Below are 18,228 nucleotides of genomic sequence, written 5' to 3' on the forward strand. Positions count from 1 at the left end.
AACTTTGTTGTTGTTGTTTAGTCATTTAGTCGTGTCCGACTCTTCGTGACCCCATAGACCAGAGCACGCCAGGCACTCCTGTCTTCCACTGCCTCCCGCAGTTTGGTCAAACTCATGCTGGTAGCTTCGAGAACACTGTCCAACCATCTCGTCCTCTGTCGTCCCCTTCTCCTTGCGCCCTCCATCTTTCCCAACATCAGGGTCTTTTCCAGGGAGTCCTCTCCAAAGTATTGGAGTCTCAGCTTCAGGATCTGTCCTTCCAGTGAGCACTCAGGGCTGATTTCCTTAAGAATGGATAGGTTTGATCTTCTTGCAGTCCATGGGACTCTCAAGAGTCTCCTCCAGCACCATAATTCAAAGGCATCAATTCTTTGGCGATCAGCCTTCTTTATGGTCCAGCTCTCACTTTCATACATCACTACTGGGAAAACCATAGCTTTAACTGTATGGACCTTTGTTGGCAAGGTGATGTCTCTGCTTTTTAAGATGCTGTCTATGTTTGTCATTGCTTTTCTCCCAAGAAGCAGGCGTCTTTTAATTTTGTGACTGCTGTCACCATCTGCAGTGATCATGGAGCCCGAGAAAGTAAAATCTCTCACTGCCTCCATTTCTTCCCCTTCTATTTGCCAGGAGGGATATTCATTTAGGCTGCACACACACACACACACACACACACACACCCATACACCCATTTAAAAGCACATTTAAAGCACATGACTCCCCCCTCCAAGAATCCTGGGAAATGTAGTCTAAGGGTGCTGGGAACTGTAGCTCTCTGGGAGGGGATCTATTACACACTAAAAAAGGAGCCCTAACCGGTACCAGCCCGAAGGCAGGCTTCTCCCCTTCCTTCTCAGCTCCCTTTCCGTCCTCCTCTTGCCTTCCTCTCCATCCCTCTCTCCTCCAATCCCTGCTTCTCTGTTCAAATGCAACCTCCACTGGTCAAGGTTAAGGAAGATGTCCCGGAGAGCTTCCACCTTCCCATCTCCGCGCCAGCCGGCAAACTTGTCCGCCGCGCTCCAAGGACACCTGCGCTTTGCGCGTCCACCAATTGCACAGCAAAGAAGGATGAGGTTATGGAGAGGTTACCCTCCATGGTTCAAGGGGGCGGCGGCGGGAGATTAAATTAAAGAAAGGCCCTATAACTGTCTGCTGACAGGATCGCTGGTCTTCATCTGTTTTATTGTCTTATTTGCTGCTACAGCTGTGCCACGGCTGTGCGCAAAGAGGCCCGTCCGCCCCTTGGAAAGAGGCCTGTTAAATGCCTCGCCTCCCTCGGCGGTGCATTGTGGGGATGGGCGCACGACCCCCCGGCTCTGTCTCTCCCTCTGGCCAGGAGCGGGCATCGCCCCATGGATTTCCAGAGAGGGCGCGCGCGGATGTCTGGGGAAAGCAGGCGTGATCTCATGTCCATCTATTCCCTTGACAGGTCAATTTTCTCTTGTGTTTTACAGGGGCTTTTGGGTGCACCGGAAATTTGATCTCCTCCTGGCTGATTTATTCGCCTTACCTGCTCTTTGTTTAAAAGGGGCTTGCTTTGTTGCCACTTTGGCTGGGCACATCGAGAGAGGGGGGTCCCCTTTCAAGAGGCCTCCTGCCTTGGGCAGGGAGGGGGGCGAGATCTCTTTCAGAAGGGCCCCCAAGCCTGTTCTCCAGTGCGCATCTCTCTGCCATCTCCTGCTTTGTTTTATCAGCCCTGGGTGTATAGGCATAGCCAGGGGTTGGAGTTGGGGGCAGCCGGCTCCTCCCCCCCCCCACACCATCAAGTAAATAAATAAAAATACTTAACTAAAAGTAGAAATGGGCCATGCTTACTGAGTGTGCACAGAAAATCTGCATTGGAAAAAGGAGGAATTTGAAAAAGAAGTGCTGAAAAGGTTTTCAGGAAATCCAAGAAAACTTGTTTCAGTTTAGATTTTGTTTTAAAAAAAATAAGGTGAAAACAAAGTTTTTTTTGTAATTTTGAAAAATATACTCATTAACCGCATGGAATGTACTCCCTGGTGTTAATCAGTGGCGTAGCGTGGGGGGTGCAGGGGGGGCCGGCCGCACCGGGCGCAACATCTCGGGGTTAGGGTTAGGGGGCGCAAATCCACGGGTTAGGGGGCGCAAATTACTTGCCTTGCCCCGGGTGCTGACAACCCACGCTACGCCACTGGTGTTAATTTTTTAAAATTTAATTCCCTAGTTTTCAAATGACTGAAGATATTGACAGATTTTTTCCCCCGGAGCACTTGGGGTCAAAAGAAAGTTATTTAAAACAACTGTTGTTGAAACATTTCATTCGGAATCTGCTAGACAGAGCCAGACAGAAGATGATGACAGGTGGGTTTCCTGCGTCCCCACCCCAATATAAATCCTGACTATGCCCATGCCAGGGTGCCTTTGGTGGAAAGGGGCACTTGGCGCTAGCAGTTGCTGAAAGAACACCATGTTGCCTGAGCACCCACGTTGCGCTAGCTAGGTGCTTAGATGGTGGACTGCTTCTGCGTGTACAGCTGCCAAGGCAAGGCTCAGTATCTGGCCCTCAAGATTCTTTGCAGCCACGCCCCCTCTTCACAGGCCACGCCCCTCCCTGGCTCCACTCTCTACTTGAATGTTTACGTCTGGCTGGAAAGAGCCTTGAACTCTGATCGTGCCTCTTCCTTGTTCGGATGGAGGGCAGGGTATGCGTGTGGAAACTACCCTACTGTAAAAAGGCAAAAGCCACATTCATTGCCCCTGCCTGCTTTGGACTTTGGCTCCGCCCACTACTGGCATGTGGCCCTGGGGAAGGGAATGTGCCCCCCCCCCCGGCTGAACACAGCTCCCTGTCCCTGCTTTAAGAGCATGTGGTGACAGCAAAGCAGCACCCACTGCACCTCTCTCCCCACCCCTTCACTGGAGGCACGACAGCTGCACTCCCTTGATGTGTGTGGTTATTATCCCATTGTCCTCCGGTGGTTAAAATGGGGCTATCCCAGTATAAGTAATTAAATAGTCTGAGAGAGAGTGACTGGCAGATTTGAACTCAGATCTTCTTCCCAGAAGGGCGTTTCCTGACAATCTGTTGATTGAGCATTCATCCTGATTTTTTATTTTTATTTTTACAGGGAGGTTGGATGCTGTTGTGCCAAAGCAAGTGTTTTCCTGTGCATTTTCCTGTCACAAAAGTCTGGTTTTGGGGTGGGGAAGCAGGTTTCTCTGCTCCCAGTCAACTGTTACTGGGCAACCTGAATTTCTGGTGTGTGACTGAATCCCACTCGAAACCAGCAACAGTTTGGAAGCACCTTCAGTCATTGTAAACCAGCCTTCCGCAATCTAGCACCCTCCAGATGTTTCGGACTAAAACTCCCAGTCATAGCTGTCAACTTTCAGATTTGAAAATAAGGGATCAGCAGCCTCGAAAATGCGGGACGCGGGTGGCGCTGTGGGCTAAAGCCTCAGCGCCTAGGGCTTGCCGATCGAAAGGTCGGCGGTTCGAATCCCCGCGGCGGGGTGCACTCCCGCTGCTCGGTCCCAGCGCCTGCCAACCTAGCAGTTCGAAAGCACCCCCGGGTGCAAGTAGATAAATAGGGACCGCTTACCAGCGGGAAGGTAAACGGCATTCCGTGTGCTGCGCTGGCTCGCCAGATGCAGCTTTGTCACGCTGGCCACGTGACCCGGAAGTGTCTCCGGACAGCGCTGGCCCCCGGCCAATAGATGTGAGATGGGTGCACAAACCCCAGAGTCTGTCAAGACTGGCCCGTTCGGGCAGGGGTACCTTTACCTTTACCTTTAGCCTCGAAAATAAGGGATCAGCAGCCTCACCTGTCCTGGGGACAGTCTACGGGATATCTAACAATCCGGGATAGCAGCGGGAAGCAGCGGGAAACAGCGCTGGAATAAGGGAATTTCCTGCAAAAAAAGGGAAGGTTGACAGCTACACTCCCATTCGCCTCAGCCGGCATGGCCAGTGCTCAGGAATGGCAGACATTGTAGTCCAAAATACCTGGAAGGCATTGGGCTGAGAAGACTGTCCTGTACTACACTAATGCTGTGATTTAGGGATGGGGAACCCATAGCCCTCCAGATCTTGTACTCCATCAGCCCCAGTTAGCAGGGCTCATGGTCAGGGATGATGGAACAAACGGAGAGCCACAGATCCCCTATGTCTGTTCTGGTGGTATGGGCACTATCTCTGGGTGAAGACCTGGCACCCTTTGCTACAAAACGTTCCATATGGAGCCCTACTATCCAAAAGAGATCTTTAAAATGCACTTGATAAGTGTGTGTGTTCAGCTTGCATGCAGAGCAGGGTATTTCTTCCGTGATCCCCCAAAGTGTGGAACAGTTTGTCCAGGGTGACATTGCAGACTGTTTATTTTTAGTCAGGCACTTCAGAAGTGAAAAAATGATGACCTTTTTTGTGATGTGTTCTGCAGCACTTATATCAATTAGCTGGCTTGCTTATGCTGGATTTTAAAGTATTGCAAAGGCAAGAGGGACCTGCAACAAAATATTGCATTGTTGTGGAGTACAGTCATTCAGGGTTCTAGCCTGCCAGCCATGCCCTTTTCCAGAAGACTCCATTGTATTAGTCCCCCACCTGGTTTTCACCACACCCACCCACCGACAGCCAGTCAGCATTCAATAGCCACTGAACATTATCAGTGTGCATTTAATTGTAGCTGTTATTGCGTTAGTTTTCCTGGTTGTAATGCTAGCACTTCTGTCTCTATTTCTTACATTCTGTTCACACTGCAGGGCATAGCGTATTAACAGAATTAAGTGACGCCCTGTCATTCATTCATGATCAGGTGCTGGGAAACTCCATTTTAAGGACTCCTTTGGAGTAACTGACCTTTGTCAACCTTTTGGTACTTTTGATATTTCAATCGTCCACAGAAAAGAGTTTTGGCTTTTTGTTGTGTTTTCAATCAAGTTTTCTCAGCGATGGTTATCAACGCATCCTATGGCCCTTCTAACAATCCAATCCAGCAGTCAGTCTTTATTTACTGATTTTATTTATTTGCAATGGATATATACTCGCCCAAGTAACAAAAGGTCACCGGGGCAGTTTACAGCAAAAGTTAAAATCGCACAAATAAAACGTAAACACCAAATCTGAAACAGAATAAGCAGCGGCGGAATGAAACAAAAGTAAAGCCAGCAACAGGGAATATCAGTAGTGGAAAACAAAATCATCTAAATAAATAAATAAATAAATAAATACTCAGCTTTTTTAAAGACTGAAAGACCTGGGGAAATTAAAAAGTTCTCCACTTGGTGCCAAAGAGATACTATGCAGGGGCCAAGCCGCCCTCTCTGAGGAGAGCATTCCAAGAGTGAGTTAGTACAGCAAAGGAGTCCCTTCTGATAGCAGCCAAACCTCATTCCTCAGGAAGATGCAGAAAAATTGCTCCTGGCTCCCAGCCTCCTGTTTCTAGTGAATCTCACTCTTTACACCACCCTTTTGCACTCACAGCCAGAGCGATTACAGACTGCAGGGGAGAGGGGAAGTGGTGTTTTTCCCCACACCCTCTTTTTTTTTGGGGGGGGGTCAAATCTGTGCTAGGCTATGTACAGAGCATCATTTCCCGAAGCTTGAGGGTGGGGTAAGGCAGCTGTAGTTGCCTGCAATTTAAAAACGGAACGGAACCCGGATCATTTGCCCATTTGAGTAAAGAGACAATAGTTCCCGCAGATGGATTAACACAAAGAACCATGGCATTATATGGCGTTCAGGTTCTTCCGCCGCATGCGTTATTGAGGGAAAGAATTCAGAAACAGGATTCAGGATCCTGTTACTGTTCTCCATTTTGGCCTAAATAATTCTCACTTACCATCTGTCTCTTATTTACCGGGGACAGTCCCTATTTTATGGCATCCATCCTTGACAAAACAGGCTCCCTGTTTGCCTTATGGAGAGACACTGAGGTGTCTTTTTAAAGCATGGGTAGGCGAACTAAGACCCAGGGGCCGGATCCGGCCCAATCGCCTTCTAAATCCGGCCCGCGGGAACCAGCGTGTTTTTACATGAGTAGAATGTGTGCTTTTATTTAAAATGCATCTCTGGGTTATTTGTGGGGCATAGAAATTCGTTCATTTATTTTTTCCCAAAATATAGTCTGGCCCACCACAAGGTCTGAGGGACAGTGGACCGGCCCACAGCTGAAAAAGTTTGCTGACCCCTGTATAAAGCATTTATGGTCTACCACAGCACAGAAGCAACTCATTGGGTAGGGTGGAACTGCTACGCAAGCTTCTCAGGAGTTGGGATACTGTCGCTTATTGAGGGTGGAGGAGTTGAGGTGTTGGGAAGGCTGAGGTGGGACAGTTCTCTTTAAAACAAGGGGCATGTGGAGAGAGGCAGTAGGCAAAAACATTCCTCTTTATACCCAGGCCTTTGGCCATCAGATAATCTATGGCCTGTTAAAGCTTGGGGGAGGGAGCTGTTGTTATTAGGATGATTTTATTATCGTGCTGTCTGTTATTATGCTTTTTATTACGTTTTTATTATTTGTGCTCTGTAATGTGTTTTTAATGTTGTACGCTACCCTGAGATCTTTTGATAAAGGGTGGTATATCAATTGAAAGGGTAGTATATAAATTGAGCCTCCTGAAGCTGAGGCTCCAATACTTTGGCCACCTCATGAGAAGAGAAGACTCCCTGGAAAAGACCCTGAGGTTGGGAAAGATGGAGGGCACAAAGAGAAGGGGACGACAGAGGACGAGATGGCTGGACAGTGTTCTCGAAGCTACGAACATGAGTTTGACCAAACTGCAGGAGGCAGTGGAAGACAGGAGTGCCTGGCGTGCTCTGGTCCATGGGGTCACGAAGAGTCGGACACGACTAAACAACAACATAAATTGAATTAATAATAATAAAGTGTGTAAGTTAAGAAAATACTTGCACAGGTACCCACAATGGACCTCAGGTTTTATGGGACTTTCATTGGGCAGGGAAGTCATAATGGGGGGGGGGGAGAGAACAGCAGCACCACAGTGTGGACGGGAAACATTGAGATAAGTTCCTTACCAGCCCTACAGGCAGCTGCGGTGTGTTGTAAAACTGAGCAGCTCCCCTGTCTTCTATGTCCTTTTCATCCTTTGCCCTCCCCTGGCTGAGCAGGAACGATGGAAACCATTTGCAGTGACCAGAGAGCACTGTTGGGAGTAGGGTAACAACTCAAGCAGGCCTCTGTTGCAACCCTGTCTGTCATGTAAGGACTGCTTTGAGACTACCCAAGTTCACTGTAGCCAGTCCAGGTACCTGTTTCATGAAGCAGCAGAAGGAAGGAGGCGCATGTCTTCTCAGTGGTACCAAATCCTTCTAAAACTGGGTGCTTCCCGTCTCCTAAGCTGGAACATCCAGGAGGCAGCCTCTCTTCTGAAATTAATTCATACCACCCCCACTGATCATGACCTCTCTTTCCCTACCATAACCTTCCCTTAGAGCTCCTGCTCACAAGCCATCCCTCTTTGCTGCACACGTTGGACACTTCTTGTGCATTATCAGAAAACACACCGAGGAAACGGCGTTCACTGTGTTACTGGGTGGAGCTTGTTGGGGTGAAATGCTGATTTTTCCCATGTGACTGGGAGACTTGCCTTTTATATTCCTTATTAAAGATAATATTTAATAAAAAATATAAACAGAAAGCGCTGAAGTGTGGACAAAAGCGCACATGGAAAAATCAGATCTCTGCAACCCGTGTGCATCTTCTAATGTGTGGCCTTCTCTCCTTTGACTGGTTTCCTTCTTCATGCTGCTGGCAATTCAAACGGCAACATCTCTGTGCAACATCGCTTGCATTTCTAACAGAACGCGAAAGCGTGCAACTCAGCTGGCTGAAGATCTTATATTAAAATCAAATGTGTTTTTCAGGTTGAACCTATGCAGTCACTAGTTCAGTGGAGCTTCCCCCCTTGAGTAACTATGCATGGGTTTGCAGTCATGCCACGTAACGGATTGGGTCTCTTCACTCAAGCTCCATTACCCTAACTAACCATTGCACCACATTTACCGGCTCACTATTCAATGATTGTCTGCAGATCCTTAAAAAAAAGTGTATTCTGCTATGTATAGCAGCTCTTTGGGGGGGGGGTATATCTGTCTATCTATCATCTATATCTATCTATCTATCTATCTATCTATCTATCTATCTATCTATCTATCATCTATCTATCTATCTATCTATCTATCTATCTATCTATCTATCTATCATCTATCTATCTATCATCTATCTATCTATCATCTATCTGTCTGTCTGTCTGTCTATCTATCATCTATCTATCTATCTATCTATCTATATCTATCTATCTATCATGAATCAACACAGCAGCCTGCCTTTTTGGACACTTTCTGCGGGTGTGGATATGGAGTCTCCCTGGGAGTGTAGCCTGCTCTTCAGAATTTACCTGTGCTGTGCACTAGAGTTCTTCAGGTATCAGCCTTTCGCTTAGGTCTCCAGACCATGGGTCGGCAAACTAAGGCCCGCAGGCCAGATCAGGCCCAATTGCCTTCTGGATCTGGCCCACAGACGGTCTAGGAATCGCCAGCGTGTGTGTTCTTTCCCTCTCCCTCACACGGCGGCGGCGCCTCCTCCCTCCCTCCTCCTGGTTTCTCCCCGCCCTGCCTAGAGGAGGAAGGGGCAGGGCTTTGTGGGTGCCAGCAGCAGCAGCGCTCAAGCAGCCGCCATTTTAAGCTGCCCCTCTCTGGAGCCCTTTCATGCGCCGCTCATTGTCCCTCCGCTGCCAGCCCCTGCCGCTTGCAAGATTCAGGTAAGCAGCCACTGGGGCTCATGGTGCTCTTGCAGCATTTTTTTCTTCAAAATATAGTCCGGCCCCTCACAAGGTCTACAGTGGACCGGCCCCCTACTGAAAAAATCTGCTGACCCCTTCTCTAGACCTTAAATATATTAGCAAGGGGCAGATGTATCTTGACCCTTGTAACCATGCATGTAAAAATGCAAATACACACACTCACCAAATGCTGGCACGCTGCTTCCCTTCTCTTCTTCCCTGTAAACACCTGTCCAAATAATAAATGTTGCTAAACACGTTTGATTTACTGCAGTTTTATAAGTACAGTCAGATCCTTTGTGAGATTAGATGTTTTAATAAACATTGTTAAGTTGCACTGTTGATTTAAAGGAAATTTTATAGTCAGCTTACAGTACACCTTACTTCAGATATTGCTCGGGCCGGGCCAAAGGATCTACACTGGCTCCCAGTATGTTTCCAAGCACAATTCAAAGTGTTGGTGCTGACCTTTAAAGCCCTGAAGGAGCGTCTCCACCTCCGTTGTTCAGCCTGGACACTGAGATCCAGCTCTGAGGGCCTTCTGGCGGTTCCCTCACTGTGAGAAGTGAAACTACAGGGAACCAGGCAGAGGGCCTTCTCAGCAGTGGCACCCTCCCTATAAAACACCCTCCAGTCAAGGAAATAAAGAAATACACAACTTTTAGAAGACATCTGAAGGCAGCCCTATGTTTTTATATGTGTTGGAAGCCGCCCAGAGTGGCTGGGGCAACCCGGCCAGATTGAGGGTGGGGTAATAAATAATAAGTTCACTGGAAGGACAGATTGTGAAGCTGAGACTCCAATACTTTGGCCACCTCATGAGAAGAGAAGACTCCCTGGAAAAGACCCTGATGTTGGGAAAGATGGAGGCCACAAGGAGAAGGGGACGACAGAGGACCAGATGGTTGGATAGTGTTCTGGAAGCTACCAGCATGAGTTTGACTAAACTGCGGGAGAGAGTGGAAGACAGGAGTGCCTGGCGTGCTCTGGTCCATGGGGTCACGAAGAGTCGGACATGACTAAACAACTAAACAACAACAATAAATAATAAAATAATTGTTGTTGTTGTTAACACAGAGTAAATGAACAGGACGTATGCTGGCAGAGAGGAGCAGCATTACAGATACTTGGTGTGAGAATAGTATTATAGATACATTTTGAACTCATTCTCAGTGTACAGTGTGTAGCCGAAACAGCACCATCCACAACACAAGAGAGGGCTGTTGGTTGTCTTGGGGAAACCCTACAACAGGCACCCCCAAACTTGGCCCTCCAGATGTTTTGGGACTACAACTCCCATCATCCCTAGCTAACAGGACCAGTGGTCAGGGATAGTGGGAATTATAGTCCCAAAACATCTGGAGGGCCGAGTTTGGGGGTGCCTGCCCTACAGTTTGCAGAACAACATCGTTTTAGTGGGAAGAATCTTAAGAGGCAATCATTCCCCCGTCCTTGGAAAAACAAGGGCTGGTGAGACATAGTGGCCGTGGGAAAGAGGACCATGGCTGACCATTGGGATAGAGTAGTGGAAAACCAGGGGGAAGAGGGAATGAAATATCATGGGAGACATACGGTAGCTGTTTGGAACTCCATGCTGCAAAATTTTGGTGCAGGTTTCACTTGTGCACACCCCTGCTTTCATTCACAAACAATTGAAGGATATGTCTTTGGCATCACCAGCAAAGTTGCACATGTGAAAGGCCCAACACCAGTCATTGGTATGTGTGCGTGTGTGCACACATTACAAAAGCGAATGCACCCACACCCCCGGCTGCGCACCTTGGCTGGCAGATATTTCAAGCAACGGAACAGATGAAATCTCTTACGGAGCACAGATGTCGTTTTCTGGCACGGCGTCTTTCAGCGGTAAAACAGCTTAGGAAAGCACCGCATGCATTTGAAGAAATTCAGGATTGTGAAGTGGGAGGTAATCAGCAAGGTGCCCCAAGGATTTTCACCGGGGAGTGGATTATTTGTGAGCATTTTGTTTACTAATATAAAAAAGGGTGGGGGAGGCGGGTGATGAAATTGCGTGAAAAGGGGAGGGCTGTCCAGGTCAGATTGCAAAGAGTGCCAGCAGGTCTGTGGAAAAACAAAAGTGGGTAACCAAGTGGCAAATGGGACTTGGTGTTTTTGTGCATAGTAAGGTGAGATGGGATGCAGGGCTTGCCGATCAGAAGGTCGGCGGTTCGAATCCCCACAATGGGGTGAGCTCCCGTTGCTCGGTCCCTGCTCCTGCCAACCTAGCAGTTCGAAAGCACATCAAAGTGCAAGTAGATAAATAGGTACCACTCCAGCGGGAAGGTAAACAGCATTTCTGTGTGCTGCTCTGGTTTGCCAGAAGCGGCTTAGTCATGCTGGCCACATGACCCAGAAGCTGTACGCCGGCTCTCTTGGCCAATAAAACGAGATGAGCGCCCGCAACCCCAGTCGGCCACGACTGGACCTAATGGTCAGGGGTCTCTTTACCTTTACCTTTAAGGTGAGGTGGAGGTATAAACCTTTTTTAAAATCCATAGCGGCCAGTTCATGAAACAGAGATTTCGAAAATGTTTATAGATCATTCTCTTAACAGTGCAATGCTATCCATGTCTATTGAGAAGTCCCATTGTGTTTCATGACTTTCAGAGAAATGTGCGGAAGATTGCGGCCTAAAATCACCAAGCGACCACCACCACACTGGAACAACCAGCTATGTTTTGGGTTTGGCAGGAAGAGAGAGGCTTGGCTTCTTTCATTTCTTTCCAGGGAACAGATGGGACTGAATAGGAAGCAAAACTCCCTCTAGAGTAAGACAAAAAAGGAAAGGAAAGACTCTCCAGAGATCCAAAGGAATGAAACGCCAAAGAATGACAGAATAAAAGAAAGGACGGGCCTGGCATAAATTTATCCACACCTTGAATGCATTACGGCAGTCCTGATTGCCCCATTTCCAATACAATACCAAAAAGGGAATACAGTGGTACCTCGGGTTACAGACGCTTCAGGTTACAGACTCCACTAACCCAGAAATAGTACCTTGGGTTAAGAACTTTGCTTCAGGATGAGAACAGAAATTGTGCTCTGGCGGCGCGGCGGCAGCAGGAGGCCCCATTAGCTAAAGTGGTGCTTCAGGTTAAGAACAGTTTCAGTTCTTAACTGAAGGGAGTAGGTCAAGGTTTTGAAAATGGTATAGGTGCAATTTATTCTGAACAAAAGGCAAAATTAATTGTGAACAATGTAGTGACAGAAGAGTTTATGATTGAGAAAGGGACACGACAAGGTTGCCCAATTTCTCCATTGCTTTTTATATCGGTCCTCGAGGTTTTGTTAAATATGATTAGAAAGGACCAAGAAGTTAAAGGTATACAAGTGGGAGCTAAACAGTACAAACTGAACGCATTTGCTGATGACTTAGTATTGACTCTACAGGAGCCAGAATCTAGTACTAAAAGGGTATTGGAACCGATTCAAGAATTCGGACAGGTAGCAGGTTTTAAGTTGAACAAGATGAAAACTAAGGTTTTAGAGAAAAACTTAACTGTTAATGAGAGAGAGAAATTTCAGGAGGAGACAGGACTAACATTGGTTAAGAAAGTGAAATACTTAGGGGTTAACATGACTGCCAAAAATGTGAATTTATTTAAGGATAATTATGAAAAATGTTGGACTGAAGTGAAAAAGGACTTAGAAATATGGACAAATTTGAAGTTATCACTGTTAGGCCGAATAGCTGTGATAAAAATGAATGTGTTGCCAAGGATGTTGTTTTTGTTTCAAACATTGCAAATTTTGGATAAGATGGATTGTTTCAAGAAGTGGCAGAAAGATATTTCTAGATTTGTTTGGCAGGGCAAGAAGCCTCAAATAAAATTTAAGATATTAACTGATGCTAAAGAAAGAGGTGGATTTGCCCTGCCAGACCTTAAACTTTATTATGAATCAGCTGCTTTTTGCTGGCTGAGAGAATGGCTGCTTCTTGAAAACACTGATGTGTTGGATTTAGAAGGTTTCAACAATGCATTTGGCTGGCATGCATATTTGTGGTATGATAAGGTAAAAGCACATAAAGCATTTAAAAACCATATTGTTAGAAAAGCATTTTTTAATGTTTGGATAAGATATAAGGATTTGTTAGAAAAGAGAACTCCAAGATGGTTGTCACCAATGGAAGCGAAGGCACAGAAAAAACTCAATATGGAGGCCAAATGGCCGAAATATTGGGAAATTTTGGAACAAGATGGAGACAGAATAAAATTGCAGAGCTTTGAAAAATTGAAAAACAGAGTGCGTGATTGGCTCCATTATTACCAAATAATGGAGGCATACAATTTGGACAAAAAAGTTGGTTTCCCGGTGGAAAAATCAAAATTGGAAACAGAATTGTTGGATCCAAAAATTAAGAATTTGTCAAGAATGTATAACTTGCTGTTGAAATGGAACACTCAGAATGAAATGGTGAAATCAGCTATGATTAAATGGGCACAAGATGTTGGACATAACATAATGATGGCTGACTGGGAACAGTTATGGACCACAGGTATGAAATTCACGGCATGTAATGCCCTAAGAGAAAATTTAATGAAAATGATTTATAGGTGGTACATGACACCAGTCAAGCTTGCAAAAATTTACCATTTGCCCGACAATAAATGTTGGAAATGTAATGAGACTGAAGGTACATTCTTTCACCTTTGGTGGACATGCCCAAGGATTAAGACATTCTGGGAGATGATTTATAATGAAATGAAAAAGATATTTAAATATACTTTTCTGAAGAAACCAGAGGCCTTTCTCCTGGGCATGGTTGGCCAAATGGTGCCAAAAAAGGATAGAACTTTTTTTATGTATGCAACAACAGCAGCAAGAATACTCATGGCGAAGTACTGGAAGACACAAGATTTACCCACCCGGGAAGAATGGCAGATGAAGTTGATGGACTATATGGAAGTGGCGGAAATGACTGGCAGAATCCGAGACCAGGGAGAAGAATCAGTGGAAGGAGACTGGAAAAAGTTTAAAGACTATTTACAGAAATACTGTAAAATTAATGAATGTTAGAAAAATATTGGAATGAAGTTATATGGCTTTAGTAGAAATGTTATAAGGAATTAAGTATAAATAGATTAATAGAGTATTAAAGGGAAAAATAAGGTTAGAATGTGTTAAGATAATTATAGGATAGAAAGCAGAGGAAGATGGAAAGGAATTGCTGAAACAATTAATAGAAGTGGAATACAGAAAGGGAGGTGTGACGAGGTCGTGGAAATAAGTGAATGAAAGATAAGATATTGAAATTGTTTTGTGTTTTAAATGGTTTTTGTTTTGTTTTGTTAGTCTTAGGTGTTAGTGTTTTGTAGTGTTTTTGTATTGTATTGTATTGTTGTATTGTTTCTTTTGTTTTTATGTAGTGTTGTAGTTAAACTGTTGGAAAATTAATAAATATTATTTAAAAAAAAGAAGAAGAACAGTTTCAGGTTAAGAACGGACCTCTGGAACGAATTAAGTTCTTAACCCGAGGTACCATTGTACATGTGATAAAAGTAATGAAACAGGCCATCACCTCCAGAGCATCACCTATTATTCTGGGAGAGGCCCCATCCCAACCCCAGTTGGGCCTGCATACTCACTACACCCTTAAAGCACAGTCAAAACATATTCCCCACACCCTCAAAAAGTTCTGGATGCTCTAGTTTGTCATGGATTTCTTGGAATTGTAACTATTTGAAGGGCGAACCACCCCATCAAGGTGGTTTCAAGTGATGCAGAAGCAAAGGAGAGACTGCTGCATGTTGCTTTCATCACAGGTAAAGGTAAAGGGACCCCTGACCATTAGGTCAAGTCGTGGATGACTGTGGGGTTGCGGCGCTCAACTCACTTTATTGGCCGAGGGAGCCGGCGTACAGCTTCTGGGTCATGTGGCCAGCATGCAAACGCCGTTTACCTATCCCGCCGGAGTGGTATCTATTTATCTACTTGCACTTTGACGTGCTTTCGAACTGCTAGGTTGGCAGGAGCAGGGACCAAGCAACGGGAGCTCACCCCGTCGCGGGGATTCGAACCGCCTCCTTCTGATGGGCAAGCCCTAGGCTCAGTGGTTTAGACCACAGCGCCACCCGCGTCCCAGCTCTCATCATACGGTTCATATAAATTAATTTCACATCGGCATCTCTTCTTATTTGCTTTCAGGTGTCTGAACCTTTGACGGTGTTTCGCTTCCAAGTTTTCCACGCTCCCCGGATTTGTCAGCATGTTTCTTTTCTTAAAAAAAAAAAATTGGAGGAAGAAAAAGCAGATGGAGGAGAAACAAACAACATTTTATATTTTATTGCTGATCTCCTTCATTGATTGCATCCTTGAGTAATATTTGGGGAAATGACCCAAAATCTGAAACCCCTCCTTCAGGATGATGTTCAGTCCCATGCATGTTTTACTCAGAAGTAAGCTGTGTTCAGCAGGGCTCACTCTCACAGCAAGGTAGTGTACATGACCACATCTTTATTCACCTGAGATATTGTAGCCTTGCCTTGCAAGAGGAATAAGCATGTTGGCTACAGACATTGGAACAGTTAGGTAATTTTAGACTCTGGATTTACTGGTCTTGCAGAGGGGCCTTCGTTGGATGGTACTGTCTACTGCTTCACTTACTTGAAAATGTGGTTAGCCACCCATCTATGTTCCGGGGTGCTCCTGCTCATTCTGCTGAGTGGGGAGCCAGTACCTCTGTCCCAAACAACTGCCCAAACACTGTTGGTTGCAGGAGGATTCGCTGCATTCAGGTAAATTTACTTAGTTAACAAAATGAATATGATTGTAACAAGACCTCTCAGTGGTTTACAATTTTTTAAAATTATCAATGCGACCTCATATGCCTCTGCACTCCTTCACAGACCCTCCAAATGTCCCCATTTTCCAGGGACAGTCCCAGATTTACAGAAGCCATCCCAGTTTCTGATATGATCCCAGAATGTCCTGCTTTTCCTTACGATGTCCCTATTTTGACCGGATAAATGTTGGCGGGAATGGAGTTATGTGACCTACAAGCCAAGCAGATAAGTAACTATACAACCTTTAGGAGACATCAGAAGGCAGCCCTGTCTAGAGAAGTTTTTTAAAAAAACTTTTAAAATGTTTCATGCAGAGCTTTCCAAACTGTGTGTCACGACACATTAGCGGGTTGGCTGTAGTGTGTAGGTGTGTCACGCAATGCTCCCCACACTCCTCCCAGGGCTGGAAAGGGGTTAGTATAACCTCCGGTTTGCTAGTAAAACTGAATTACCGTGTCGTAAAATGATCCATGTCTAAAAAGTTTGTCACCATCATTAAAAGTTTGGAAAGCTCTGGTTTAATGTTTTATTATGTACAGTGGTACCTCGGGTTAAGAACTTAATTCGTTCTGGAGGTCCATTCTTAACCTGAAACTGTTTTTAACCTGAAGCACCACTTTAGCTAATGGGGCCTCCCGCTGCCGCCGGAGCACAATTTCTGTTCTCATCCTGAAGCAAAGTTCTTAACCCGAGGTACTATTTCTGGGTTAGCGAAGTCTGTAACCTGAAGCGTCTGTAACCTGAAGCATCTGTAACCCGAGGTACCACTGTTGGAAGCTGCCCAGAGTGGCTGGGGCAACCCAGTCAGACAGGGTATAAATAATAAAATTATTATTCTTATTATTATTATGGAATAGGACATCCCTATTTTCACCAGAGAAATGTTGCAAGGGTATGACTTCATTCTCTCTTTAGCATGCCTGTCTCTTTTTAGTGTTCATAATGATGTTCATGGCAAGAGACAAGTCCCAATTTACGAATGCAGCACCCACTGCTACTTTAAGCATCAGGACAATGATATTTGGGGCAATTCTGTCGCCTCTGCCAAAAGTGGCATCATTGAAAGATGTTCAGAATGCCAAATCTGCCTCACTTAAAGGAACAGGCCGCTCCCCGGCGCTCCCTGTTGTATGGGATACGCCCCGCCCCTGCTTCTATCACCCAGCTGTTTTTATCAGCTTTATTATGTGGCTCTGACTGCATCTGTCTGACCTGCAGCTGGAGAGCTACAAAAGGACTTTGTCAGTTTCTTTCAAACACATTGCATAGGCATGTCCCTGTAGGCTTCGGGAGCCAGCTATTGTTCCAAAGGAGGCAGGGAGAGGCTGGTGCGGCCAGTTTTATATGATCGGTTCCAGGCGGAGCATTCTGCACTTACCGTGGGGAATGGAGGTGGGGGGGGGCGAGTGGGAAGAGAACATAATAAAGCAGTGAGGTCAAGGCGAATACTTGCTGAACGTCCAAGGTTTCTTAAGATCAGAGGGTGCTTACCGAGACGAGGAGGCTCGCTTGGTTTCGGAGAGGCGGCTGTTATCCTTCTCTAAGAAACAGCTGGTCCCACCATCTGCAAGATGCACACAGCGGCCAGGCATACAAAACGGTGCGCTCACTGCGTGCAACCAAACGCACCACATACAGGGCAAATGTATAAAAGAGTGTGCAGCACAGACATTTGTGAGCGGGCACCACCCCTATTTATTAGCACCAAGATTCCAGCCGTTGTGATCGGCTGGAGTGTTATGTTGAGAAAGGGCCTGTATATTGCAGGGACCCCACAGCCATTAATGAAGTTCCTCTTTGCAAAGTCTTTGGCATAATCGCTCAGTCCCATTCTGCATTATAACAATGTCTAGCTACGTGCAATTGAAATAAAATGCACATGCTGTTTAGCTCTGCCTCCGTCTCCCTACCTCTGCTGGTCGAGCTTCAAGCAGCAGAAACATTAGGAAAGGGAGGGAAATAATAATAATAATTTATACCCCGCCCATCTGGCTGAGTTTCCCCAGCCACTCTGAATTTTGAAGCCATATTGAATTTGGCTTGCGGAGTTCAGCTCTTGCTAAGGCGGAACCCTGATCTTCTCAAAATATACTTCAGAGTAAGGCCGGGTGTGGAGGGGCAAGAGAGGGTGGTTTCATGCAAGCAGGTTTATTTATTTATTTCTATTTATTACATTTCTATATCCCACCTAGGGATGCAGGTGGCACTGTGGTCTAAACCACAGAGCCTAGGGCTTGCTGATCAGAAGGTCGGCGGTTCGAATCCCCGCGACGGGGTGAGCTCCCGCGGCTCAATCCCTGCTCCTGCCAACCTAGCAGTTCGAAAGCACGTCGAAGTGCAAGTAGATAAATAGGTACCACTCTGGCGGGAAGGTAAACGGCATTTCCCTGCGCTGCTCTGGTTCGTCAGAAGCGGCTTAGTCATGCTGGCCACATGACCCAGAAGCTGTACGCTGGCTCCCTCGGCCAGTAAAGCGAGATGAGTCGTCCACGACTGGACCTAACGGTCAGGGGTCCCTTTACCTATATCCCACCTTTCCTTCAAGGAGTTCAAGGTGCTGTACATGGTTCCTCTGCCCATCCTGGCTTCACAACAGCCCTGTGAGGTAGGTGAGTCTGAGAGGCAGTGACTGGCCCAAGGTCACACAGGGAGCTTT

The sequence above is a fragment of the Podarcis bocagei genome, assembly GCF_964188305.1.
Source record: "Podarcis bocagei genome assembly, chromosome: 2".
In the NCBI taxonomy this organism is placed as follows: Eukaryota; Metazoa; Chordata; class Lepidosauria; order Squamata; family Lacertidae; genus Podarcis; species Podarcis bocagei.